Below are 26,067 nucleotides of genomic sequence, written 5' to 3'. Positions count from 1 at the left end.
CCCAAAACGGTAGAACACGTATTTCTTTACTGCTGGGACGCCGTATTCCATTGGGACATTCTGCAGCGCACATTGAAAAAGGACCTACCCATCACGAGTTATGGCATTCGTTTTCTGAATGTGGACAATGAAGACGGCGTCCCGTACGACATGTTCATGCTGATAGCACTTCACAGCATCCGGCAGAGTAGAATGGCGGTTCGCAATGCCGACCTTCACGCACGTCCTGTCAGGGAAAATTTCATTGTAAACGTGGATTATATCCGCGCACTGTATAAAGCGCAACCAGAGCCTCCTGACTGGCTACCTCTCTTGGACGAATTGTGTAACTTGAAGAAATTTTAATGTGAGCACACCGGATCAAGACTTGATCCAAGTGTTTCCTTTTATCATTCATGTTTCTATGTTTCCACCACCTGTAAAAGAAAACAGGCAATAAAGAAAAAAAAAGTCGGCTCGTTGGTCTAGGGGTATGATTCTCGCTTAGGGTGCGAGAGGTCCCGGGTTCAAATCCCGGACGAGCTCGTTATTACTTTTTCTTTTTTACTGTCAGCCGGCATATAAAGACATGTTCAAATAAAACCGAAGAACACTACCCATTCTTTTTTTTCAGTACGTTCCTATTCTCTTCTCAGCACAAACGTGATCAAAGATGCCCACTTCTTTGTCTTCGTTTTTGCAGACAGCCAAGATGTTATGACACTGTAAACGTGCCGCGAATGAGAAGCAACGTCGGCTCGTTGGTCTAGGGGTATGATTCTCGCTTTGGGTGCGAGAGGTCCCGGGTTCAAATCCCGGACGAGCCCATTATTACTTTTTTTCGTTTTTACTGTCAGCCGGTATATAAAGACATGTTCAAATAAAACCGAAGAACACTACCCATTCTTTTTTTTCAGTGCGTTCCTATTCTCTTCTCAGCACAAACGTGATCAAAGATGCCCACTTCTTTGTCTTCGTTTTTGCAGACAGCCAAGATGTTATGACACTGTAAAGGTGCCGCGAATGAGAAGCAACGTCGGCTCGTTGGTCTACAGACGCGTCTTGGCTACCGAAGTGGAAGGACGTGGCTGTCATGAGCTCCGTCGGAGCGGCATCAGCGGCCCAGCAGGGCCGCGGTTCTAGGTTTTTTGTCAACGAGGATCCTGATTATCAGGTGCTACTGCCTCAACTACCAACAGGGCGACTTGTTACGAATACTTTATTTTTGCATGCTGATATGCGTGCAAGGCCATACCGGGCGGAAAACTTCCGTGACATGCTGTCGAGCATGAAGTTGCTGTCTGACGTTGTCGCCCTAGGGGCGTATCGAATGAGTCATGTGTGGGCCGTGACTTTCAAAAGTAGTGACGGAGTGAAAGAACTGCTGCGGGCAAAGGACTTGAAGGTGAAGGATAGACCATGTATCGTCGTCGACCCTGGGAATCAAGCAATGCACCTCAAGCTACACTGGATGTTACACAACGTGCCGGACGAGGACATTCGTGAAGCCCTGGCGCCTTACGGCCGAGTCACGGATGTGGCAAGAGAGCGGTGGCGGGTGCATGGCCTTCAGGATAAAGGTTCTTCAACGCGCCTGGTCACCCTGATGCCGAGGAAAGGCTTGGGGGCGGACGACGTGCCTCATCTGTTACGGGTAGCCGGTGAGGAAGCTCTCGTGGTGATTCCTGGAAGAGCACCGCTCTGCCTTCGTTGCCGCAACACAGGGCACATCCGGCGCGACTGCCACGTCCCGCGCTGTGCCCGTTGTCGTCGCCACGGCCATGACGAGTCGCAGTGCGTGAGGACATACGCAAACGTGACCGGGCCGACGGCTGCAGATGAAAGCGCTGAACTTCTTATGGACGAAGTGGATGCCGAGGAAGCCTCTGCCGGGAGCGCCAACGAGGTGAAGGTCACAGCGACACAACCACCGAAACCGCAGGGGCAAACGACTGCCGGAGCGGTAGGTGTGCTAGGAACGCCTACGCGACCTGTGAGCAGGGGCTCGGCCGTCGACGTTCATAAGCAAGACATCGCGGCCAAAGAAACGCCTGCCGTCTCGACTATGGCATCATCTGACAACGAAGCGATGGACGTTACCAATGCTGTTGTGGCGGTCGGGAAGCGAACACACGAAGAATCAACAAGCGACGGCGGGCAAACTGGCAAACCGAACAGCGAGGAACCGCCGCCAAAGTCGGTGGTAACGCGCCGGCCGTCATTACGGCCGACGCCGAATATCCCGCCGGACAAAAGACCGGCGGCGCCGACGCCAAAGTAGCCGTAGGGACTTGTGCCTGCAAAGGCACTCAGACGCGAGCTTGCGAGAGCCCAACGCTACCGAAGGGTCGGGGAGGTCAGCCGCTGCTCAAGCAAGGTATTTTGTGGACTGCACTTCAATGTGTCGCGAAAGAGCCGCTCTGTCCGTCAGCACTTGTAGACTTAATTATACCTAGAGGTGCTACGTGTGATTATATACGGTTTTCTTTTATGCCTACCTTTCCCGCTTATTAACAATGGATTTGAAGAGGGGAATACGAGTTGCTACTATTAATGTACGCGGCCTCGCTTCAAGACGGAGGCAGTACCAGCTCAGCCGACTATGCGTTGAAAATGAACTCGATATTATAGCTATACAAGAGACGAAAGTTGAAAGCGAGGAGCAAACAAACAAAATGGAAACACCTTTCAGAACATATTATAACATATGCACATGTCACGCTATCGGCACGTCTGGTGGATGCGCTGTCTTGGTTCGAAAGGGTATTGGTATAAATGAAGATATGGTTACTGTGAGCGAAAGTGGGCGTTTTATTGTTCTTGATTTTTCTTTTAATGGATCACAATGGAGGATTATATGTCTGTATGCGCCAAATGATATCAATGAAAGATGTCGTTTTTTCTCGAATCTAGAAGAGTACCTTCGTTGTGACAAGTACATCATCTTTCTTGGTGACTTTAATTGTGTGTGTCATGCAGAAGATCGTGCTAAACGTAAATTCCCGCAGGACAAGAGTGCAGTGATATTGAACACCTTAGTAAATGACTACTACCTAGAAGACGTTGGTCGCCTTTTGGCCGGTACTTTGCAGCCGCAATTTACGCACTATCAACGAGATAGCCAAGCACGACTTGACAGAACTTACATCTCGTTAGATCTTGTGCCTCTATGCGATAACTATGTCGTGAAGCCGGTGTCCTTTAGCGATCACAGTATAGTGTGGTTTGCACTCGGTGCCAAGCCAAAAAAGCCGTGGTTCGATTGGGCACTTTGGAAATTCAACGAAAAACACTTAAGTGATGACAAATTTATAAACGATGTAAAGCACGAAATTCAAAGCATGTTGAGTAATGAGAGTGTACCTTGGGCAGAAGTATGGGAAGACTTTAAGGTTCGCGTTAAAATGGTTGCGATTGAAGTAGGAACTGTTAGAAGACACAATGAAAAAATGAAAGAAAATGAGCTCCAGAAGGAACTAAATTATCTGATTTCTATGGACAGTGCGGAACCTGGAAAATTTAGTGATGAAATCAGAACAGTTAAAAACGCGATGGAAGCTATTGACACGGAAAAATATAGAGCAGCAGTTATTCGGGCACGGACGGAAAGACTGTGGGTTGATGGAACGCCGAACAAACGCGCCATTGCCGATGAAAAGAGGTACGCAAGGAAAAATGAAATAAGACAGATTAATTATCGGGATGAGGTTACTTCCGACTCGAATATGATTGAACAGGCCTTTACTGAACACTACCGCAAGTTGTTCGGCGTCCCAATCCACGTGGGAGCTGAATTTGAAGCAAGTTTCGTGAATTTTATGCCGCGCGTTGATGACGACGTAAAAGCCAGTCTCGAGGAACCGATCAGCGTCCGAGAAATAGAACACGCGATCGAAGAACTTCCTGCAGGCAAATCACCGGGTCCCGATGGCTTAGGAGCCGCCTTTTATAAGGCTTTTGCACCTGGGCTTGCTCAAGTGTTGGAGCATGTATACTCTGAGGCACATAAATATAAGCGACTGCCACCTTCTTTCAGAAGTGCACACATGGTTTTAATACCGAAAACAGATGACCACAAGGCGCTTTTATCGGTTGGGTCATACAGGCCAATTAGCCTTACAAATACCGATTATAAAATACTCATGAAGGTATTGGCAAAGAGACTTCAAACAGTCATTACAAATCTTGTCGGTCCGCATCAAACTTGCGGCATAAAAGGCCGCACTATTACTACAAACAGCCACGTAGCGCGAAGCGTTCTAGAGTGTTGCGACGTCTTCGCTAGACGCGTCGCTTTGTTGCAACTCGACCTGGCGAAAGCCTTCGACCGTGTGTCCCACGATGCTCTTTTTCTTGTTTTGGAATATGTTAACGTAGGGAAAGTAATCTTAGATGGCGTCAAAATGGCCTACGACCAATGCACGACACAGATTATAATTAATAAGTCCCTCAGCGAGAAGCTGTCACTCAGATCTTCCCTTAGACAAGGGTGTCCACTAAGTCCATTGCTTTTTGCATTGTACCTCGAGCCTTTCTGTTTAGCAGTGATGCGCAATGAAAACGTCCGAGGATTTCGGCTACAGCTTTCTGAAGTCAAGGTACTGGCATACGCTGATGACATCGCAGTCTTCTGCGAGGATCGTGATAGCGTACTTGAAGTTGTACATCTTGTAAAGAAGTACTGTGAACAATCTGGGTCCCAGATCAATTGGCAAAAAAGCATCGGTATATGGCACGGTCATTGGGACATTATACCAGCTCACTTTGCAAACATCCGGTGGTCAACAACGCCAACTAAGTACTTGGGTGTGCCGCTCGAGCACTATAATGATACTGCACAGTACTGGTCCGATGAAGCTGATAGAATGAGTGAAAAATCAAAGGGTTGGTTTGGCCAAGATTTGTCAATGTTTGGTCGTGCATCTGTGTGCAATCTCTTTTTAGTAGCGAAAGTGTGGTATATTATGCAAGTGTTATCAATGTGTCGCTCAAGTGTGCAAAAAATGCATCGTGTATTTGCCGTATTCATATGGGCTTCCAGTTGGGAAAGGATAAGCAGAACCAATTTGTTTCGTTCAGCTCGAAGTGGTGGGCTAGGTCTGTCGCATTTGTTTATCAGACAAATTGTGTCGCGTTTTCTTTTTTTTCGGGATCAGAGAAATGATTTTCTACGCACAGTAATTCAAGTTCGTTTGGGAAAAGCACTGCCGCAATATGTTGTAACGACCAGTGATGTGAAGGGAGGAAGTATTAGGGGATATCTGCGCGAAGTGGTTGATTCACTTCGTATGTTGCGTGTGCGGTTTTCCATGGAATATCTGTGCTCTGTGACAAGAAAAACACTGTATAAAGACTTAGTTGATACAATGTTGCCAATACCATTGTACAGGTCTGTAAACTGGGGAGGCCAAGGAGATGATGTACTTAAACGGGTGAAAAAAATGCCAGTTAGACCCTCTCAAAAAACGTTTTTCTTTAAGCTACACACAAACACGCTACCCGTAAAAACATGGTTAGACGAAAAAGGAATATATGTGCCATGGACAGTAAACTGCTTACTTTGTAAAAAGCCAGAGACCATTGAACACGTTTTCATCGATTGCTGGGACCCAACATTTCATTGGGATATCTTACAACGTACACTTAAAAAAGAACTACCGATTACACCTCTTGGTATTCGATATTTGCCAACCGATAACGAAGGAGGAGTTCCGTACGATATGTTTATGCTCCTTGGCCTCCACAGTCTGTGGAAAACGAGAATGGCAGTGCGACACTCGGATGTCGATACCCGTCCGGCGAGAATAAACTTCATCGAAAGTGTCGCGTATATTCGGGAAATATATCGTGCCCAGAGTGAGCCTCCCGAGTGGGTGGCTATTCTTGATGAACTGATCAAGCTGAAGCGATTTTAATATATAATGTTAGCCAAAGTGTGGTTGACATGTTTTAGCATTTGAATGTGTTCTTGGTTTGTGCTGCAAACAGGCAATAAAGAAAAAAAAAAAAAAAAAGGCTCGTTGGTCTAGGGGTATGATTCTCGCTTAGGGTGCGAGAGGTCCCGGGTTCAAATCCCGGACGAGCCCATTATTACTTTTTTTCGTTTTTACTGTCAGCCGGTATATAAAGACATGTTCAAATAAAACCGAAGAACACTACCCATTCTTTTTTTTTTCAGTGCGTTCCTATTCTCTTCTCAGCACAAACGTGATCAAAGATCCCCACTTCTTTGTCTTCGTTTTTGCAGACAGCCAAGATGTTATGACACTGTAAAGGTGCCGCGAATGAGCAGCAACGTCGGCTCGTTGGTCTAGGGGTATGATTCTCGCTTAGGGTGCGAGAGGTCCCGGGTTCAAATCCCGGACGAGCCCATTATTACTTTTTTTCGTTTTTACTGTCAGCCGGTATATAAAGACATGTTCAAACAAAACCGAAGAACACTACCCATTCTTCTTTTTCAGTACGTTCCTATTCTCTTCTCAGCACAAACGTGATCAAAGATGCCCACTTCTTTGTCTTCGTTTTTGCAGACAGCCAAGATGTTATGACACTGTAAAGGTGCCGCGAATGAGAAGCAACGTCGGCTCGTTGGTCTAGGGGTATGATTCTCGCTTAGGGTGCGAGAGGTCCCGGGTTCAAATCCCGGACGAGCCCATGATTACTTTTTTTCGTTTTTACTGTCAGCCGGTGTATAAAGAGATGTTCAAACAAAACCGAAGAACACTACCCATTCTTTTTTTTCAGTACGTTCCTATTCTCTTCTCAGCACAAACGTGATCAAAGATGCCCACTTCTTTGTCTTCGTTTTTGCGGACAGCCAAGATGTTATGACACTGTAAACGTGCCGCGAATGAGTAATCTGTTCAGATCAGTTCGCAGCGGTGGTCTTGGACTGTCACACCTATTTGTGCGCCAGATTGTATCGCGGTTTATGTTCTTGCGGAACCACAGTGATCCATTTTTGCGCACCATGACACAAGTGCGATTAGGTAATCTGTTACCTGACTTCATTGTTTCGTGTTCCAATGTTGAATCCCCTCCAGTGAAAGGTTTCCTTCAGGAAGTAGTGTTATCTCTCCGTATGCTTAGTGTTCGATTCTCGCTAGAATATTTAAGTTCCGTCAAAAGAAAGAAATTGTACCATGATATGATAGACTCATTAATGCCAGTTCCAATGTATAGGTTAGCATACTATGGAGGTTCAGGCGATGATGTCCTCAAAAGGGTCAAAAGAATGCCTGTGAAACCATCGGTAAAATCATTCTTCTTCAAACTCCACACAAATACCTTGCCTGTAAAGACTTGGCTGGCCGACAAGGGAATATATGTGCCGTGGACCACCGATTGTATATTGTGTAAAAAACCAGAGACTGTCGATCACGTCTTCATTGACTGTTGGGATCCCTTTTTTCATTGGGACATCTTACAACGAACATTAAAGAAAGCATTACCAATAACCCCACGTGGTATCAGATACTTAAACACAGGCAATAACGATATTCCATATGACCTTATTATGCTGCTGAGCCTCCATAGTATATGGTCCACAAGAATGTCGGTATGTCATGCTGATGTGAATGCCCATCCTGTGCGAGAAAACTTTATTGAAAGTGTCGTCTACATGCGTGAAGTGGACAAAGCCCAGAAAGAACCGCCCGATTGGTTGCCGCTGTTCGATGAGTTGGCTAAATTCAAGCGATTTTAATTTTAGAGAGTCAGCATAAGCTAAGCTGATTCTCTTTTCACAATGTATTCGCATGGCATTTCTGTAACGAGGAAATAAAGAAAAAGAAAGCAACGTCGGCTCGTTGGTCTAGGGGTATGATTCTCGCTTTGGGTGCGAGAGGTCCCGGGTTCAAATCCCGGACGAGCCCATTATTACTTTTTTTCGTTTTTACTGTCAGCCGGTATATAAAGACATCTTCAAATAAAACCGAAGAACACTACCCATTCTTTTTTTTTTCAGTACGTTCCTATTCTCTTCTACACTGGATGTTACACAACGTGCCGGACGAGGACATTCGTGAAGCCCTGGCGCCTTACGGCCGAGTCACGGATGTGCCAAGAGGGCGGTGGCGGGTGCATGGCCTTCAGGATAAAGGTTCTTCAACGCGCCTGGTCACCCTGATGCCGAGGAAAGGCTTGGGGGCGGACGACGTGCCTCATCTGTTACGGGTAGCCGGTGAGGAAGCTCTCGTGTTGATTCCTGGAAGAGCACCGCTCTGCCTTCGTTGCCGCAACACAGGGCACATCCGGCGCGACTGCCACGTCCCGCGCTGTGCCCGTTGTCGTCGTCACGGCCATGACGAGTCGCAGTGCGTGAGGACATACGCAAACGTGACGGGGCCGACGGCTGCAGATGAAAGCGCTGAACTTCTTATGGACGAAGTGGATGCCGAGGAAGCCTCTGCCGGAAGCGCCAACGAGGTGAAGGTCACAGCGACACAACCACCGAAACCGCAGGGGCAAACGACTGCCGGAGCGGTAGGTGTGCCAGGAACGCCTACGCGACCTGTGAGCAGGGGCTCGGCCGTCGACGTTCATAAGCAAGACATCGCGGCCAAAGAAACGCCTGCCGTCTCGACTATCGCATCATCTGACAACGAAGCGATGGACGTTACCAATGCTGTTGTGGCGGTCGGGAAGCGAACACACGAAGAATCAACAAGCGACGGCGGGCAAACTGGCAAACCGAACAGCGAGGAACCGCCGCCAAAGTCGGTGGTAACGCGCCGGCCGTCATTACGGCCAACGCCGAATATCCCGCCGGACAAAAGACCGGCGGCGCCGACGCCAAAGTAGCCGTAGGGACTTGTGCCTGCAAAGGCACTCAGACGCGAGCTTGCGAGAGCCCAACGCTACCGAAGGGTCGGGGAGGTCAGCTGCTGCTCAAGCAAGGTATTTTATGGACTGCACTTCAATGTGTCGCGAAACAGCCGCTCTGTCCGTCAGCACTTGTAGACGTAACTTAAGTATACCTAGAGGTGCTACGTGTGATTATATACGGTTTTCTTTTATGCCTACCTTTCCCGCTTATTAACAATGGATTTGAAGAGGGGAATACGAGTTGCTACTATTAATGTACGCGGCCTCGCTTCAAGACGGAGGCAGTACCAACTCAGCCGACTATGCGTTGAAAATGAACTCGATATTATAGCTATACAAGAGACGAAAGTTGAAAGCGAGGAGCAAACAAACAAAATGGAAACACCTTTCAGAACATATTATAACATATGCACATGTCACGCTATCGGCACGTCTGGTGGATGCGCTGTCTTGGTTCGAAGGGGTATTGGTATAAATGAAGATATGGTTACTGTGAGCGAAAGTGGGCGTTTTATTGTTCTTGATTTTTCTTTTAATGGATCACAATGGAGGATTATATGTGTGTATGCGCCAAATGATATCAATGAAAGATGTCATTTTTTCTCGAATCTAGAAGAGTACCTTCGTTGTGACAAGTACATCATCTTTCTTGGTGACTTTAATTGTGTGTGTCATGCAGAAGATCGTGCTAAACGTAAATTCCCGCAGGACAAGAGTGCAGTGATATTGAACACCTTAGTAAATGACTACTACCTAGAAGACGTTGGTCGCCTTTTGGCCGGTACTTTGCAGCCGCAATTTACGCACTATCAACGAGATAGCCAAGCACGACTTGACAGAGCTTACATCTCGTTAGATCTTGTGCCTCTATGCGATAACTATGTCGTGAAGCCGGTGTCCTTTAGCGATCACAGTATAGTGTGGTTTGCACTCGGTGCCAAGCCAAAAAAGCCGCGGTTCGATTGGGCACTTTGGAAATTCAACGAAAAACACTTAAGTGATGACAAATTTATGAACGATGTAAAGCACGAAATTCAAAGCATGTTGAGTAATGAGAGTGTACCTTGGGCAGAAGTATGGGAAGACTTTAAGGTTCGCGTTAAAATGGTTGCGATTGAGGTAGGAACTGTTAGAAGACACAATGAAAAAATGAAAGAAAATGAGCTCCAGAAGGAACTAAATTATCTGATTTCTATGGACAGTGCGGAACCTGGAAAATTTAGTGATGAAATCAGAACAGTTAAAAACGCGATGGAAGCTATTGACACGGAAAAATATAGAGCAGCAGTTATTCGGGCACGGACGGAAAGACTGTGGGTTGATGGAACGCCGAACAAACGCGCCATTGCCGATGAAAAGAGGTACGCAAGGAAAAATATAATAAGACAGATTAATTATCGGGATGAGGTTACTTCCGACTCGAATATGATTGAACAGGCCTTTACCGAACATTACTGCAAGTTGTTCGGCGTCCCAATCCACGTGGGAGCTGAATTTGAAGCAAGTTTCGTGAATTTTATGCCGCGCGTTGATGACGACGTAAAAGCCAGTCTCGAGGAACCGATCAGCGTCCGAGAAATAGAACACGCGATCGAAGAACTTCCTGCAGGCAAATCACCGGGTCCCGATGGCTTAGGAGCCGCCTTTTATAAGGCTTTTGCACCTGGGCTTGCTCAAGTGTTGGAGCATGTATACTCTGAGGCACATAAATATAAGCGACTGCCACCTTCTTTCAGAAGTGCACACATGGTTTTAATACCGAAAACAGATGACCACAAGGCGCTTTTATCGGTTGGGTCATACAGGCCAATTAGCCTTACAAATACCGATTATAAAATACTCATGAAGGTATTGGCAAAGAGACTTCAAACAGTCATTACAAATCTTGTCGGTCCGCATCAAACTTGCGGCATAAAAGGCCGCACTATTACTACAAACAGCCACGTAGCGCGAAGCGTTCTAGAGTGTTGCGACGTCTTCGCCAGACGCGTCGCTTTGTTGCAACTCGACCTGGCGAAAGCCTTCGACCGTGTGTCCCACGATGCTCTTTTTCTTGTTTTGGAATATGTTAACGTAGGGAAAGTAATCTTAGATGGCGTCAAAATGGCCTACGACCAATGCACGACACAGATTATAATTAATAAGTCCCTCAGCGAGAAGCTGTCACTCAGATCTTCCCTTAGACAAGGGTGTCCACTAAGTCCATTGCTTTTTGCATTGTACCTCGAGCCTTTCTGATTAGCAGTGATGCGCAATGAAAACGTCCGAGGATTTCGGCTACAGCTTTCTGAAGTCAAGGTACTGGCATACGCTGATGACATCGCAGTCTTCTGCGAGGATCGTGATAGCGCACTTGAAGTTGTACATCTTGTAAAGAAGTACTGTGAACAATCTGGGTCCCAGATCAATTGGCAAAAAAGCATCGGTATATGGCACGGTCATTGGGACATTATACCAGCTCACTTTGCAAACATCCGGTGGTCAACAACGCCAACTAAGTACTTGGGTGTGCCGCTCGAGCACTATAATGATACCGCACAGTACTGGTCCGATGAAGCTGATAGAATGAGTGAAAAATCAAAGGGTTGGCTTGGCCAAGATTTGTCAATGTTTGGACGTGCATCTGTGTGCAATCTCTTTTTAGTAGCGAAAGTGTGGTATATTATGCAAGTGTTATCAATGTGTCGCTCAAGTGTGCAAAAATGCATCGTGTATTTGCCGTATTCATATGGGCTTCCAGTTGGGAGAGGATAAGCAGAACCAATTTGTTTCGTTCAGCTCGAAGTGGTGGGCTAGGTCTGTCGCATTTGTTTATCAGACAAATTGTGTCGCGTTTTCTTTTTTTTCGGGATCAGAGAAATGATTTTCTACGCACAGTAATTCAAGTTCGTTTGGGAAAAGCACTGCCGCAATATGTGGTAACGACCAGTGATGTGAAGGGAGGAAGTATTAGGGGATATCTGCGCGAAGTGGTTGATTCACTTCGTATGTTGCGTGTGCGGTTTTCCATGGAATATCTGTGCTCTGTGACAAGAAAAACACTGTATAAAGACTTAGTTGATACAATGTTGCCAATACCATTGTACAGGTCTGTAAACTGGGGAGGCCAAGGAGATGATGTACTTAAACGGGTGAAAAAAATGCCAGTTAGACCCTCTCAAAAAACGTTTTTCTTTAAGCTACACACAAACACGCTACCCGTAAAAACATGGTTAGACGAAAAAGGAATATATGTGCCATGGACAGTAAACTGCTTACTTTGTAAAAAGCCAGAGACCATTGAACACGTTTTCATCGATTGCTGGGACCCAACATTTCATTGGGATATCTTACAACGTACACTTAAAAAAGAACTACCGATTACACCTCTTGGTATTCGATATTTGCCAACCGATAACGAAGGAGGAGTTCCGTACGATATGTTTATGCTCCTTAGCCTCCACAGTCTGTGGAAAACGAGAATGGCAGTGCGACACTCGGATGTCGATACCCGTCCGGCGAGAATAAACTTCATCGAAAGTGTCGCGTATATTCGGGAAATATATCGTGCCCAGAGTGAGCCTCCCGAGTGGGTGGCTATTCTTCATGAACTGATCAAGCTGAAGCAATTTTAATATATAATGTTAGCCAAGGTGTGGTTGACATGTTTTAGCATTTGAATGTGTTCTTGGTTTGTGCTGCAAACAGGCAATAAAGAAAAAAAAAAGGCCCCTTGGTCTAGGGGTATGATTCTCGCTTAGGGTGCGAGAGGTCCCGGGTTCAAATCCCGGACGAGCCCATTACTACTTTTTTTCGTTTTTACTGTCAGCCGGTATATAAAGACATGTTCAAATAAAACCGAAGAACACTACCCATTCTTTTTTTTCAGTGCGTTCCTATTCTCTTCTCAGCACAAACGTGATCAAAGAGGCCCACTTCTTTGTCTTCGTTTTTGCAGACAGCCAAGATGTTATGACACTGTAAAGGTGCCGCGAATGAGAAGCAACGTCGGCTCGTTGGTCTAGGGGTATGATTCTCGCTTAGGGTGCGAGAGGTCCCGGGTTCAAATCCCGGACGAGCCCATTATTACTTTTTTTCGTTTTTACTGTCAGCCGGCATATAAAGACATGTTCAAATAAAACCGAAGAACACTACCCATTCTCTTTTTTTCAGTACGTTCCTATTCTCTTCTCAGCACAAACGTGATCAAAGATGCCCACTTCTTTGTCTTCGTTTTTGCAGACAGCCAAGATGTTATGACACTGTAAACGTGCCGCGAATGAGAAGCAACGTCGGCTCGTTCGATTCTGCTTCCGGCAGCCGAGCTGAGCGGTCAGCAGAATCATGGGCTCCAGTGGAGCAGCGACAGCGGCTACTTTTGGCCGCGGAAACAGGCTGAATGACGATAAGGAATATGCCTTTATTTTGCCGCAACTGCCTAAAGGACAAGTGGTGATTAACACCGTATTTTTGCACGGTGATGTTCGCGCCAGACCTTACAAGGTCGAGGATTTTAGAGACGCCCTACTGCCGACGGGACTCTTGCCTGACGTGGTATGCATAGGGGCGTACCAGATCAACCACGTCTGGGCAGTGACCCTCAGCGACGCGACTGCCACAAGAAGGATGCTGGACCTTAAGGAACTACAAGTTAAGGGACGACGGTGCGTCATCGTTGACCCGCAGGACCAGCAAGTGAAGATTAGGCTTCACTGGTTGCTGTACGGCGTTGCCGACGAGGACGTCCGGACGGCGTTCGCGGCTTTCGGCAAGGTGGAGGAGGTGAGCCGTGAGCGGTGGCGCGTGGACGGCATGGGGACCAAGACCTCAACGACCAGGACCGTCCTCCTCAAACTGAAGGGCAGCGTGAAGGTTGAGGACCTTCCTCATCAAATCCGCGTCGGCGGTGAGTTGGCCTTGGTCGTCGTTGCCTGTCGACCGATGCAGTGCCTGCGCTGTCACGGCACGGGACACGTCCGCCGAGAGTGCAGAGTCCCCCGCTGTTCCCGGTGCAGACGTTTCGGCCACGTTGACGCGGACTGCGTGAAGTCTTATGCCGCTGTGACAGGCTCACCAGCTATTGACGTGGCGGCAGAGCACGTGATGGACGTGGCCGAGGCGGAGGATGCGGCTAAAGGAACCGGTGACACGGTCTCGACAGCTACAACTAGTGGGTCGACGACTCTGGAAGTGGACGGAAAGGCGGCTGAGGCTACCCAGAAACCGAGTAAGGCGGAACAGGTCGCTACGACTGAGGGGCAGGCGACGGGAAGCGTCAGTGAAGACTCACCTGACGACGCGACCGCAATGCAACAGGACGAGGGCGTCACCGACGACGACCGTACTGGGGCTCTTGCTGCCTCCGTCAAGCGCACCCACGACCAGACGAAGGACCGCGAGGATCGGGCACCCAGCACCAGTGAGGGACCACCGACGAAGACGCCTCATGGGAGGCGGATGGGCTACAAGCCAAAGCCCAATGTACCGCCTGAAAGGAAGCCTGCCGACAAAGCGGCCACGTCTAAGGACACCAACAAACCGGGAGGTCCCGGAGGCGGCTAGCCGAGGGCTAGTCGTGAGCGGTAAGCACCATGCTCCGGGCCTACTTTACTTTTCGTTTAGATCAAGATGGCTCAAATACCGTCCCTGAGGATTGCCACATTAAACGTGAGAGGGCTGGCGGCTAGTCGTAGGCAAAGTCAGGTCCTACGTTTGGTCACTGACCACGACATAGACGTACTAGCCGTCCAGGAAACTAAGGTTGAAGGAGAGGAGGAGACCGGGAGCATGGTGCGACGTTTCACGACTAGGTATTTTGCGGTGGTTAGCCATGCTGTAGGCACGGCTGGAGGGTGCGTTCTTCTTGTGAAGAAGCTGCCTGGACTGCAGATTCAGAGCATTTTTTCGTGTCAGTCAGGAAGGATTGTTCTTTGTGATATTGTTATGGGTGATTCAGAGTTCCGCATCATATGCGTATATGCGCCGAATTCAGTAGATGAGCGCGCCCGTTTTTTTTCGAACCTTTCACGATATGTTTGTTGTAATATGCGCGTGATCATGTTAGGGGACTTTAATTGTGTGTTGAGTGCTGGAGACAGAGTCAATAATGCAGGTGTGCGTGACCGAAGCAGTGAAGTGTTATCAAATTTAATTAATGAAAATGAACTCGATGATGTTTATGAATGTCTGGAAGGGGGGCGTCAAGTGACTTTTACACGTTTTCAGGGCAGCAGCCATGCGCGTTTGGACCGAATGTACATTTCATTGGATATGATTCCAAGATGCCACGGTTACTGTGTAGTACCAGTGTCGTTTTCAGATCACTGCCTTGTGAAATGTAACGTAGGTATAATGAAAAAGCGACATGCATTTAAGTGGGATATGTGGAAACTGAATGCCTTGTTACTAAATGACCAGCCCTTTTTACAGGTAGTACGGGATGCGATTAATGAAGTTCAATGTGATGCTGCGGGAACAATCGTCGAGAAGTGGGAATGTTTTAAAGAAAAGATTAAAATGAAAGCAATAGAAAGATCTAGTTGTAAAAAATTCGAGAAGGAAATGAAAGAAAAGGGTTTCAGAACACTGCTTGGGCAGCTGCTAACGCTTGAGTGCAAAGAGCCTGGTGCGTACAAAGACGATGTGCGAAACGTCAAAGAAAAACTTGAACTGTTTGACAAGGAACGCTATCAAGGAGCCATCGTGCGAGCACGAGCGGATGCACTAGCGGCAGGGGAGACGCCCACTAAAAGGGCGCTGGGTCTTGAGAAGGCGTATGGACGAAGAAACCATGTCGAGCAGATTTTAGTGAATGGGAATGTCGTTGAAGACAGTAATAGCATTCAGCGCGCCTTCTTTGAGTACTATCACTCGCTCTTCGCATTTCAGGAAGCGAATGTTGAGGGTTTTAAAGCAGGTTTTCTGCATCGCATGCCACGTTTGAGCGATGACGTAAAAAAGCGATTAGAGGAAAAAATAAGGGAGAGAGAAGTCGAAAAGGCAATCGACGATTTGAACTTGGGTAAATCACCGGGACCTGATGGACTCAGCGCGGGTCTATATAAAGCTTTTAAAAGAGAGCTGGCGCCTTTGCTTGCGCATGTATTTAATGACGCATACGAAAAGAAATCATTACCACCTTCCTTTGGAAAAACGCACACCATTCTAATACCGAAGAGCGATCAAATAGACAAACTCAGATTTGTGTCATCCTACAGACCGATTTCACTAACAAACGTCGATTATAAAATATTTATGAAGGTATTAGCTAGCAGGCTTCAAGGCGTCATCAAGGAAATAGTCGCAGACCATCAAACTTGTGGCATCAAAGGGCGATCTATTTTTTTCAAACATCCATAAGATGCGATGTGTGCTCGAGTGCTGTGACGTCATCGGTGGCCGTGTTGCAGTACTTCAGCTCGACCTAGAGAAAGCGTTCGATTGTGTCGCTCACGTTATTTTGTTTGCCATCTTAGATCATGTTAATGTCGGTTCCATCATCACTGAGGGCGTGGCCTTGGCGTACCAGAACTGCACAACAAGATTAATTGTTAACAAGTGTCTGGGGGCCCCCATTAACATCAGGCGTTCAGTGCGCCAAGGCTGCCCCCTCAGTCCGCTATTATTTGCTATCTACGTAGAAGCAATGTGTGTAGCAATTAATGAAAATGACGGAATACGTGGTTTCAGATTGGCAGCGACCGAAGTGAAGTTGCTCGCATATGCAGATGACATTGCAGTGTGTTGCACTGACAAACCAAGTGTAACGGAAACCATATCTGTAGTACAACATTTCTGCGCCGTAACGGGTAGCAGAGTAAACTGGGGCAAATCGCTAGGCCTGTGGCACGGGGCCTGGTTTTCTGCACCCGACTATTTCGCGAACGTGAACTGGGTGAAAACTCCGACCAGGTATCTGGGTGTTCCCCTCGACAGGTATAATAGCAGCGACGAATACTGGAGGAACCAAATCAAGGAACTGAAAGAAAAAGTAGACAAATGGAAAAGTACTAACCTGTCCATTTTTGCAAGAGCGACAATTTGTAACGTGTTTTTTATTACTAAGTTATATTACGTCTTGCAAACGCTGTATTGTTCTAGAGTAAATGTGCAAAGGCTGCACAGAGTGTTCGCAGTTTTCATCTGGGGATCAACATGGGAAAGGTGCAGCCGAACAAATTTGTTCAGAAGAGTGAAGGATGGGGGTGTGGGCCTGGCGCATCTTTTTGTTCGTCAAGTTGTAAACCGATTTTTGTTTTTTCGCGATGTTCGCGATCCTTTTCTGCGCGCCGTATGTCAGCTAAGGTTGAGTAACGCTTTGCCGGCACATGTTGTTAGCACGGCAAATTTGACTGGAACTCTGCGTGGTTATTTCAAGGAAGTTGTTGACAGTGTACGCTTCCTTTCTGTTCGTTTTACAAATGATTACCTTTGTGATGTGAAAAGGAAAACATTGTATAGAGATGTATGCGACATTGTTTTCCCAGTGCCCTTATACAGAGCCATATACAGTGGAGGGCCAGGACAGGATGTACTTAAAAGAGTAAAACAGATGCAGGTGCCACCAGGGGTAAAGACCTTCTTCTTTAAGCTACACACAGGAACGCTCTCCGTGAAGACGTTTCTGGAGGAACGGGGTTGTCTCGTACCTTGGGGGTCGCACTGCTTGATATGCAAGAAGCCCGAAAATATAGATCACGTTTTCCTACATTGCTGGGCGGCAGTTTTCTTCTGGGACGTCTTAAAGCGAACCCTGAAGAAAGAGCTGCCGGTGGACCCCCAAGGTATCAGGTATCTGGCCATTAAAGATGACGACGGGGTTCCCTATGACTTTGTTATGTTAAATGCTCTACACTGTATATGGCGGGCTCGTATGGCAGGGTACCATTGCGATCCTGATGCTAGGCCAGCTCGTGCTTACTTCAAGGAATGTATGTCGCGATTTATTGAAATCCATAAAATACAAGAATGTGTACCGGATTGGCTGTCGAGGCTAGAACCCCTGACAGCCATGAAGGAATTTTAGTATGACAAAGCCAGTCCAATATGGACAGACGGCTTTATTGTGCGGTTTCTTTCCTTACGCACCTTCCGTTTTTTTTTTTTTCCTCCTCCAACGGTTGGAATTTGTGATACACAAGTGTGTGCTAACTGTACCGTCTGAGTAATGTCGAAGACCGGCAATAAATTAAAAAAAAAAAAAAGCAACGTCGGCTCGTTGGTCTAGGGATATGATTCTCGCTTTGGGTGCGAGAGGTCCCGGGTTCAAATCCTGGACGAGCCCATTATTACTTTTTTTCGTTTTTACTGTCAGCCGGTATATAAAGACATGTTCAAATAAAACCGAAGAACACTACCCATTCTTTTTTTTCAGTGCGTTCCTATTCTCTTCTCAGCACAAACGTGATCAAAGAGGCCCACTTCTTTGTCTTCATTTTTGCAGACAGCCAAGATGTTATGACACTGTAAAGGTGCCGCGAATGAGAAGCAATGTCGGCTCGTTGGTCTAGGGGTATGATTCTCGCTTAGGGTGCGAGAGGTCCCGGGTTCAAATCCCGGACGAGCCCATTATTACTTTTTTTCGTTTTTACTGTCAGCCGGTATATAAACACATGTTCAAATAAAACCGAAGAACACTACCCATTCTTTTTTTCAGTGCGTTCCTATTCTCTTCTCAGCACAAACGTGATCAAAGATGCCCACTTCTTTGTCTTCGTTTTTGCAGACAGCCAAGATGTTATGACACTGTAAAGGTGCCGCGAATGAGAAGCAACGTCGGCTCGTTGGTCTAGGGGTATGATTCTCGCTTTGGGTGCGAGAGGTCCCGGGTTAAAATCCCGGACGAGCCCATTATTACTTTTTTTCGTTTTTAATGTCAGCCGGTATATAAAGACATGTTCAAATAAAACCGAAGAACACTACCCATTCTTTTTTTTCAGTGCGTTCCTATTCTCTTCTCAGCACAAACGTGATCAAAGATGCCCACTTCTTTGTCTTCGTTTTTGCAGACAGCCAAGATGTTACGACACTGTAAACGTGCCGCGAATGAGAAGCAACGTCGGCTCGTTGGTCTAGGGCCGATTTTCAGTACACAACTATTTATAAGAGGAAACAATCACCGAAACAAAAAACAAAATACAACATACATTTGCTGTTGGGCACGTATTCAACCAGTATCGTACTGGCTGAGTCTAATCAAAATTCGCGCAAATTAACCAACGGCTCTACTCTTGGGAGCCACTCAGGTGGTTCCTCTGTCGCCTTATGGAGAGCGACAAACCAGTGCATCTGTTCCCTGAAATACATTCGTGCAGGCCGCGCATCTTTATCAACATGGTATCCCGCCATTCTCGCGTGCCAAATACAGTGGAGGCCCAAGAGCATAATTAGGTCAAAAGGCACCCCGTCCTCGTTATCTATGCTTAAGTAACGAATGCCATACGCGTCTAGTGGAAATTCTTTCTTTAGTGTCCTCTGCAATACATCCCAGAAGAACACGCCTCCCCAACAGTTTAAAAAAACATGATCTATTGTCTCTGGCTGCTTGCAAATTAAACAGTGTGTTCCCCACGGTAAATACACTCCCTTTGCCTCCAAAAACTTCTTAACTGGTAACGTTCCCGTGTGTAATTTAAAGAAGAAGGTCTTTGTTCCTGGCGGGACCAGCATTTTCTTTACTCTTTTTAAAACATCGCTGCTTGGGCCTCCACCGTACAAGGACCTGTACAGTGGCACTGGGAAAAGGACGTCGCACAAAGCACAATACAGTTTCTTTTTGTTCACAACGGAAAGGAAATCATTCGAGAAGCGCACTGAAAGAAATCGAACACTCGATACAACTTCTTTGTAAAAACCTCGAATCCCTCCCGAAAACTCTGCGGTTGAAACCACATACTCTGGTATTTGTCTACTCAACCTTATTTGACATACCGTGCGCAAGAAAGGGTCGGTTGAGTCCCTAAAGAACAAGAACCGGTTTACCAGCTGCCGCACAAAGAGGTGGCCCAATCCCAGCCCCCAGTCTTTTACCCTCCGGAACAAGTTGGTCCGGCTACAGCGTTCCCATCCCGACGCCCAGACAAAGATGGCAAAAATCCTGTGTAGCTTCTGAACGTTGGACCGTGAACAGTGCAATACCTGCATTACGTACCAAAGCTTGCTGATAAAGAAAAGGTTACAAACGGTGGCTCTGGCAAAAATAGAAAGGTTAGTGCCTTTCCACTTCTCAGCTCTCTCCCGTGTGTCTTTGACCTGCCCTTTCCAGTACTGCTCGCTATCACGATAGGCATCGAGCGGGACGCCCAAGTACTTGCCTGGGGTCGTCACCCAATGCACGTTGGCAAAATGATCTGGCTTCGTTGGCCATGATCCATGCCAGAGCCCAAGGCACTTGGACCAGTTAACTCCACTACCAATGACATGGCTAAATTTCCAATTGGATCCCTTTTTTCATTGGGACATCTTACAACGAACATTAAAGAAAGCATTACCAATAACCCCACGTGGTATCAGATACTTAGACACAGGCAATAACGATATTCCATATGACCTTATTATGCTGCTGAGCCTCCATAGTATATGGTCCACAAGAATGTCGGTATGTCATGCTGATGTGAATGCCCAAACTTTATTGAAAGTGTCGTCTACATGCGTGAAGTGTACAAAGCCCAGAAAGAACCGCCCGATTGGTTGCCGCTGTTCGATGAGTTGGCTAAATTCAAGCGATTTTAATTTTAGAGAGTCAGCATAAGCTAAGCTGATTCTCTTTTCACAATGTATTCGCATGGCATTTCTGTAACGAGGAAATAAAGAAAAAAAAAAGACATGGCTAAATTTGTATGATTCTCGCTTTGGATGCGAGAGGTCCCGGGTTCAAATCCCGGACGAGCCCATTATTACTTTTTTTTCGTTTTTACTGTCAGCCGGTATATAAAGACATGTTCAAATAAAACCGAAGAACACTACCCATTCTTTTTTTTCAGTGCGTTCCTATTCTCTTCTCAGCACAAACGTGATCAAAGATGCCCACTTCTTTGTCTTCGTTTTTGCAGACAGCCAAGATGTTATGACACTGTAAAGGTGCCGCGAATGAGAAGCAACGTCGGCTCGTTGGTCTAGGGGTATGATTCTCGCTTTGGGTGCGAGAGGTCCCGGGTTCAAATCCCGGACGAGCCCATTATTACTTTTTTTTCGTTTTTACTGTCAGCCGGTATATAAAGACATGTTCAAATAAAACCGAAGAACACTACCCATTCTTTTTTTTTCAGTGCGTTCCTATTCTCTTCTCAGCACAAACGTGATCAAAGATGCCCACTTCTTTGTCTTCGTTTTTGCAGGCAGCCAAGATGTTACGACACTGTAAACGTGCCGGGAATGAGAAGCAACGTCGGCTGGTTGGTCTAAGGTAGGCGAGACCAACGAGCCGACATCTTTTCTTATTGAAGTACCCTATGACATGTTCATGCCGGTGTCCTTACATAGTTTATGGAAAACTAGAATGGCCGTGAGACATGCCGGAATAAACGCCCGGCCTGTTAGAGAATACTTCATTGAAAGCATTTGTTATATTAAGAAAATGTATAATTTGCAAAAAGAAAAGGCAACATGCTCAGTGTGATGACTGAGCTTGCGAATTTCAAGCGTTTTTAGCCCCGTGACCGCCAACCAATGGCAGAGATTTTTGTTGTGACTTGTGTTTTGTTAAAATACCTTGCTTTGTATGTTGCCATGTCGGTAAAGAACCCGCCGTGGTTGCTTAGTGGCTATGGTGTTAGGCTGCTGAGCACGAGGTAGCGGGATCAAATCCCGGCCATGGCGGCCGTATTTCAATGGGGGCGAAAACACCCGTGTACTTAGATTTAGGTGCACGTTAAAGAACACCAGGTGGTCGAAATTTCCGGAGTCCCCCCACAACGGCGTGCCTCATAATCAGAAAGTGGTTTCGGCATGTAAAACCCCATAATTATTATGTCGGTGAAGAAGAAAAAGCTCGTTGGTCTAGGGGTATGATTCTCGCTTAGGGTGCGAGAGGTCCCCGGTTCAAATCCCGGACGAGCGGGTTATTTTTTTTACGGTCATTCGCCCCCCCCCCCCATATAAATAAATGTTTAAATAAAACCGAAGAACATTATCCTTTTTTTTTCAGTACCTTCCTTTTCTCTTCTCAGCACAAACGTGATCAAAGATGTCCGCTGCTTTGTTTTTGCAGACAGCCAAGATGTTACGATACTGTAAACGTGCCGCAAATGGGAAAAAACGTCGGCTCGTTGGTCTAGGAAGATTCCATTTTTTTTTTATTTAATGCTGGTCTTTGACAGAACACAGAAAATACAAATATTACGCACATCTCAGAAATGCACAACAGCGAGAAAAAGAGAGAAAAAGAAATACAATAATGCCATCCGTCCGTATAGGACCGGTGTTGTGAAATTAAAATTCCTTCATGGCTGTGAGAGCTTCTAGCCTCGACAGCCAATCCGGTGCACATTCTTGCATTTTCTGTACATCAACAAACCGCGACATACATTCTCTGAAATATATATGAACCGGCCGTGCGTCGGGATCGCATTGGTACCCAGCCATTCGAGACCGCCATATACAGTGGAGAGCATTCAACATAATGAAGTCATATGGGACGCCGTCTTCATCCTTAATAGGCAGATACCTGATCCCTTGGGGGTTTACAGGTAATTCTTTCTTCAGGGTTTGCTTCAAGACGTCCCAGAAGAACACAGCAGCCCAGCAGTGCAAGAACACGTCATCTATGGTTTCGGGCTTCTTGCAGATCAAGCAGTGAGAACCCCACGGTACGAGACAGCCTCGTTCTTCCATAAACGTCTTAACGGACAGGGTTCCAGTGTGGAGCTTAAAAAAGAAGGATTTTACCCCTGGTGGCACCTGCATGCGTTTGACCCGTTTAAGAACGTCCTGTCCTTGCCCTCCACTGTATATGGCTTTGTATAGCGGCACTGGGAATACAATATCACAAACATCTTTATACAGCGTTTTCCTTTTCACTTGACATAGGTAATCATTTGAAAACCGAACAGTAAGGAAACGGACACTGTCGGCCACTTCCTTAAGATAGCCACGAAGTGTTCCATTCATGCTTGCCGTTGTGACAACATGTGCCGGCAATGTGTTGCTTAATCTGAGCTGACATACGGTGCGAAGAAAAGGATCGCGCACATCGCGGAAAAAGGAAAATCTGTTGACCAGTTGTCGAACAAAAAGATGGGCTAATCCCACACCCCCGTCTTTCACTCTTCTGAACAAATTTGTTCGGCTGCACCTTTCCCACGTTGAACCCCATAAGAAAACCGCAAACACTCTGTGCAGCCTTTGCACGTTTAGTCTAGAACAATATAACGCTTGCATAACATAGTATAACTTTGCAATTAAAAAGATGTTACAAACTGTCGCTCTTGCAAAAACAGACAGGTTAGTACCTTTCCATTTGTCTGCTTTTTCTTTCATGTCACTTGTTTGGTTCCTCCAATATTCATCACTGCTATTGTAACTGTCTAGGGGAACTCCGAGATACTTCATCGGAGTTTTCACCCAGCTCACACTCGCGAAATAGTCCGGTGCAGACAGCCAATCCCCATGCCACAGCCCGAGGGATTTGCCCCAATTTATTCTGCTACCCGTGACTTCACAGAAATTATTTACTACAGATATTACTTCGGTTACACTTGGTTTATCTATGTAACACACTGCAATGTCGTCTGCATACGCCAGTAGCTTCACTTCTGTCGCTGCCAATCTAAAACCACGTATTTTGTCATTTTCATTTATTGCCACACACATGGCCTCTATATAAATAGCAAACAGAAGTGGACTGAGGGGACAGCCTTGGCGCACTGAACGCATAATGTTAATGGGGGCCCCCAGTGACTTATTAACAATTAATCTGCTTGTGCAATTCTTGTACGCCAAGGCCACGCCCTCAGTGATAATGGAACCGACATTAACGTGATCCAAGATGGCAAACAAAATAACATGCGCGACACAATCGAAAGCTTTCTCGAGATCGAGCTGAAGAACTGCAACGCCACCTCCGGTGACGTCACAGCACTCGAGAACACATCGCATCTTATGAATGTTAGAAAAAATAGTTCGCCCTCTGATGCCACAAGTTTGATGGTCTCCGACTATTTCTTTGATGACGCCTTGGAGTCTGGTAGCTAAAATCTTCATAAATATCTTGTAATCAACATTTGTTAGTGATATTGGCCTATAGCACGACACTAATTTTAGTTTATCTGTTTGATCGCTCTTAGGTATTAGTATGGTGTGCGCTTTTCCAAAGGAAGGGGGCAAACATTTCTGCTGATACGCGTCATTTAATACCTCTGCCAACAATGGAGCCAATTCTCTCTTAAATGCCTTATACCAACGAGCGCAGAGACCATCAGGTCTAGGCGACTTTCCCGGGTTCAAATCGTCGATTGCCTTTTCGACTTCCCCCTCAGTTATTTTGGCTTCCAATCCTTCTTTGAAATCATCACTTATTCGCGGCATGCGATTAAGAAAATGCGCTTTAAAACCATCTACATTCGCTTCCTGATATGCAAAGAGCGACTGGTAATACTCGAAGAAGGCGCTCCCAATGCTCTCACTGTCTTCAACGACAGTCCCGTTCATTAGAATTTTATCGATGTGGTTTCGCCGTCCGTGCGCCTTCTCAAGACCCAGCGCCCTTTTAGTGGGCGTCTCCCCTGCCGCTAGTGCATCTGCTCGCGCACGCACCATGGCGCCTTGATAAAGCTCTTTGTCGAACTGTTCAAGTTTTTCCTTGATGTTTCGCACGTCGTCTTTGTACGTACCAGGCTCTCTACACTCAAGCGTTATGAGCTGCTCAAGCAGTCTTCTTAAGCCCTTTTCTTTCATTTCCCTCTCGAATTTTATGCAACACGATCTTTCTATGGCTTTAGTTTTAACCTTCTGTTTAAAACATTCCCACTTCTCCGTTATTGTTTCCGTTGCATCATCGAATACTTCGTTAACCGCATCCCTTACTGCTTTTACAAAACACTGATCACTTAGTAACAAGTCGTTCATTTTCCACAGATCCCAATTAAAAGCATGTTTAGTTTTCACTATACCTATGTGACATATTACGAGGCAGTGGTCCGAAAACGACACAGGCACTACACTATAGCTGTGGCATATTGGAATCGTGTCCAACGATATGTACATTCGATCCAGTCTTGCATGACTACTGCCTTGAAAACGAGTAAAAGTCACTTCACGCCCCCCTTCCAGACACTCGAATACATCGTCAAGTTCATTTTCACCTATTAGTTTTGATAAAACGCTGCAACTTTTGTCCCGCACACCGGCATTATTCACTCGGTCTCTGGCATTCAACACACAGTTAAAGACCTCTAACAGAATAACGCGCTTATCACAACGGACGTGATTAGAAAGGTTAGAAAAAAACAAGACACGCTCCTCCACTGAATTCGGAGCGTAGATGCATATGACGCGGAATTCAACATTACATACCAAAACATCGCAAAAAACAATCCTTCCAGATTCGCAGGAAAATACACTTTGAATCTGCAGTCCAGGCAGCTTCTTGACGAACAGAATGCACCCCCCGGACGTGCCTACCGCATGGCTAACCACCGCAAAATATATGTGCGTGAATCGTCGCACCATGCTCCCGGTCTGCTCCTCTCCATCAACCTTAGTCTCTTGGACGGCTAGTACGCCTAGGTTGTGATCAGTGATCAACCGTAGGACCTGACTTTGCCTACGACTAGCCGCCAACCCTCGCACGTTCAATGTTGCAATAATAAGGGACGGTATCTCAGCCATCTTAAGCTAGCGAGAAAAGCAGGCCCGGAGCATGGTGCTTACCGTTCACGACTAGCCCTCGGCTAGCCGCCTCCGGGACCTCCTGGCTTCGTGTCGTTAGGCGAGACCGTTTTGCCCACAGGCTTCCTTTCAGGTGGCACATTAGGCTTTGGCTTGTAGCCCATCCGCCTTCCTTGTGGCATCTTCGTCGGCGGCCCTTCGCTGGTGCTGGTGGCACCACCGTCCCTGTCCTTGGTCTCGTCGTGGGGGCGCTTGACTGGGGCACCAAGAGTGCCAGTGCGCTCATCGTCGTTGACTTCCTTGTCCTGCAGCATTGCCGTCGTGTCGTTGTCGGGTGTGTCTTCGTTAACGCCTCCCGTAGCAAGACTCACTGCAGGCGGGACCTGCACCGGTTTGTCTGTCTTCTCGTCATCCTCAGCCAAAGTGCCTTCAGCACCGGCGGTAGATGACCCTCTGAGT

At 46.7% G+C, this 26,067-nt stretch overlaps 12 non-coding genes across 12 annotated transcripts; all 12 read left to right on the top strand.

Annotated features, from left to right (window-relative positions):
• The first annotated feature begins 453 nt into the window (after positions 1 to 453).
• On the top strand, positions 454 to 525 carry TRNAP-AGG (transfer RNA proline (anticodon AGG)). Its single transcript has one exon. It is a non-coding gene; the product is annotated as a tRNA-Pro (tRNA).
• Positions 526 to 734: 209 nt separating this feature from the next.
• TRNAP-UGG (transfer RNA proline (anticodon UGG)) lies at positions 735 to 806 on the top strand. Its single transcript has one exon. It is a non-coding gene; the product is annotated as a tRNA-Pro (tRNA).
• Positions 807 to 5,993: 5,187 nt separating this feature from the next.
• Positions 5,994 to 6,065, top strand: TRNAP-AGG (transfer RNA proline (anticodon AGG)). The gene has a single exon. It is a non-coding gene; the product is annotated as a tRNA-Pro (tRNA).
• Positions 6,066 to 6,278: 213 nt separating this feature from the next.
• On the top strand, positions 6,279 to 6,350 carry TRNAP-AGG (transfer RNA proline (anticodon AGG)). Its single transcript has one exon. It is a non-coding gene; the product is annotated as a tRNA-Pro (tRNA).
• Positions 6,351 to 6,561: 211 nt separating this feature from the next.
• On the top strand, positions 6,562 to 6,633 carry TRNAP-AGG (transfer RNA proline (anticodon AGG)). Its single transcript has one exon. It is a non-coding gene; the product is annotated as a tRNA-Pro (tRNA).
• A 1,148-nt stretch (positions 6,634 to 7,781) lies between these two features.
• On the top strand, positions 7,782 to 7,853 carry TRNAP-UGG (transfer RNA proline (anticodon UGG)). The gene has a single exon. It is a non-coding gene; the product is annotated as a tRNA-Pro (tRNA).
• Positions 7,854 to 12,511: 4,658 nt separating this feature from the next.
• Positions 12,512 to 12,583, top strand: TRNAP-AGG (transfer RNA proline (anticodon AGG)). Its single transcript has one exon. It is a non-coding gene; the product is annotated as a tRNA-Pro (tRNA).
• Positions 12,584 to 12,794: 211 nt separating this feature from the next.
• On the top strand, positions 12,795 to 12,866 carry TRNAP-AGG (transfer RNA proline (anticodon AGG)). The gene has a single exon. It is a non-coding gene; the product is annotated as a tRNA-Pro (tRNA).
• A 5,129-nt stretch (positions 12,867 to 17,995) lies between these two features.
• TRNAP-UGG (transfer RNA proline (anticodon UGG)) lies at positions 17,996 to 18,067 on the top strand. Its single transcript has one exon. It is a non-coding gene; the product is annotated as a tRNA-Pro (tRNA).
• A 211-nt stretch (positions 18,068 to 18,278) lies between these two features.
• Positions 18,279 to 18,350, top strand: TRNAP-AGG (transfer RNA proline (anticodon AGG)). Its single transcript has one exon. It is a non-coding gene; the product is annotated as a tRNA-Pro (tRNA).
• Positions 18,351 to 18,560: 210 nt separating this feature from the next.
• TRNAP-UGG (transfer RNA proline (anticodon UGG)) lies at positions 18,561 to 18,632 on the top strand. The gene has a single exon. It is a non-coding gene; the product is annotated as a tRNA-Pro (tRNA).
• A 2,254-nt stretch (positions 18,633 to 20,886) lies between these two features.
• Positions 20,887 to 20,958, top strand: TRNAP-UGG (transfer RNA proline (anticodon UGG)). Its single transcript has one exon. It is a non-coding gene; the product is annotated as a tRNA-Pro (tRNA).
• Positions 20,959 to 26,067: the final 5,109 nt, after the last annotated feature.

Source organism: Dermacentor variabilis, chromosome 1 (assembly GCF_050947875.1).
Source record: "Dermacentor variabilis isolate Ectoservices chromosome 1, ASM5094787v1, whole genome shotgun sequence".
NCBI lineage: Eukaryota > Metazoa > Arthropoda > Arachnida > Ixodida > Ixodidae > Dermacentor > Dermacentor variabilis.
Note: the sequence above shows the minus strand (reverse complement) of the source record. Positions and strands in the feature narration are given on the sequence as shown.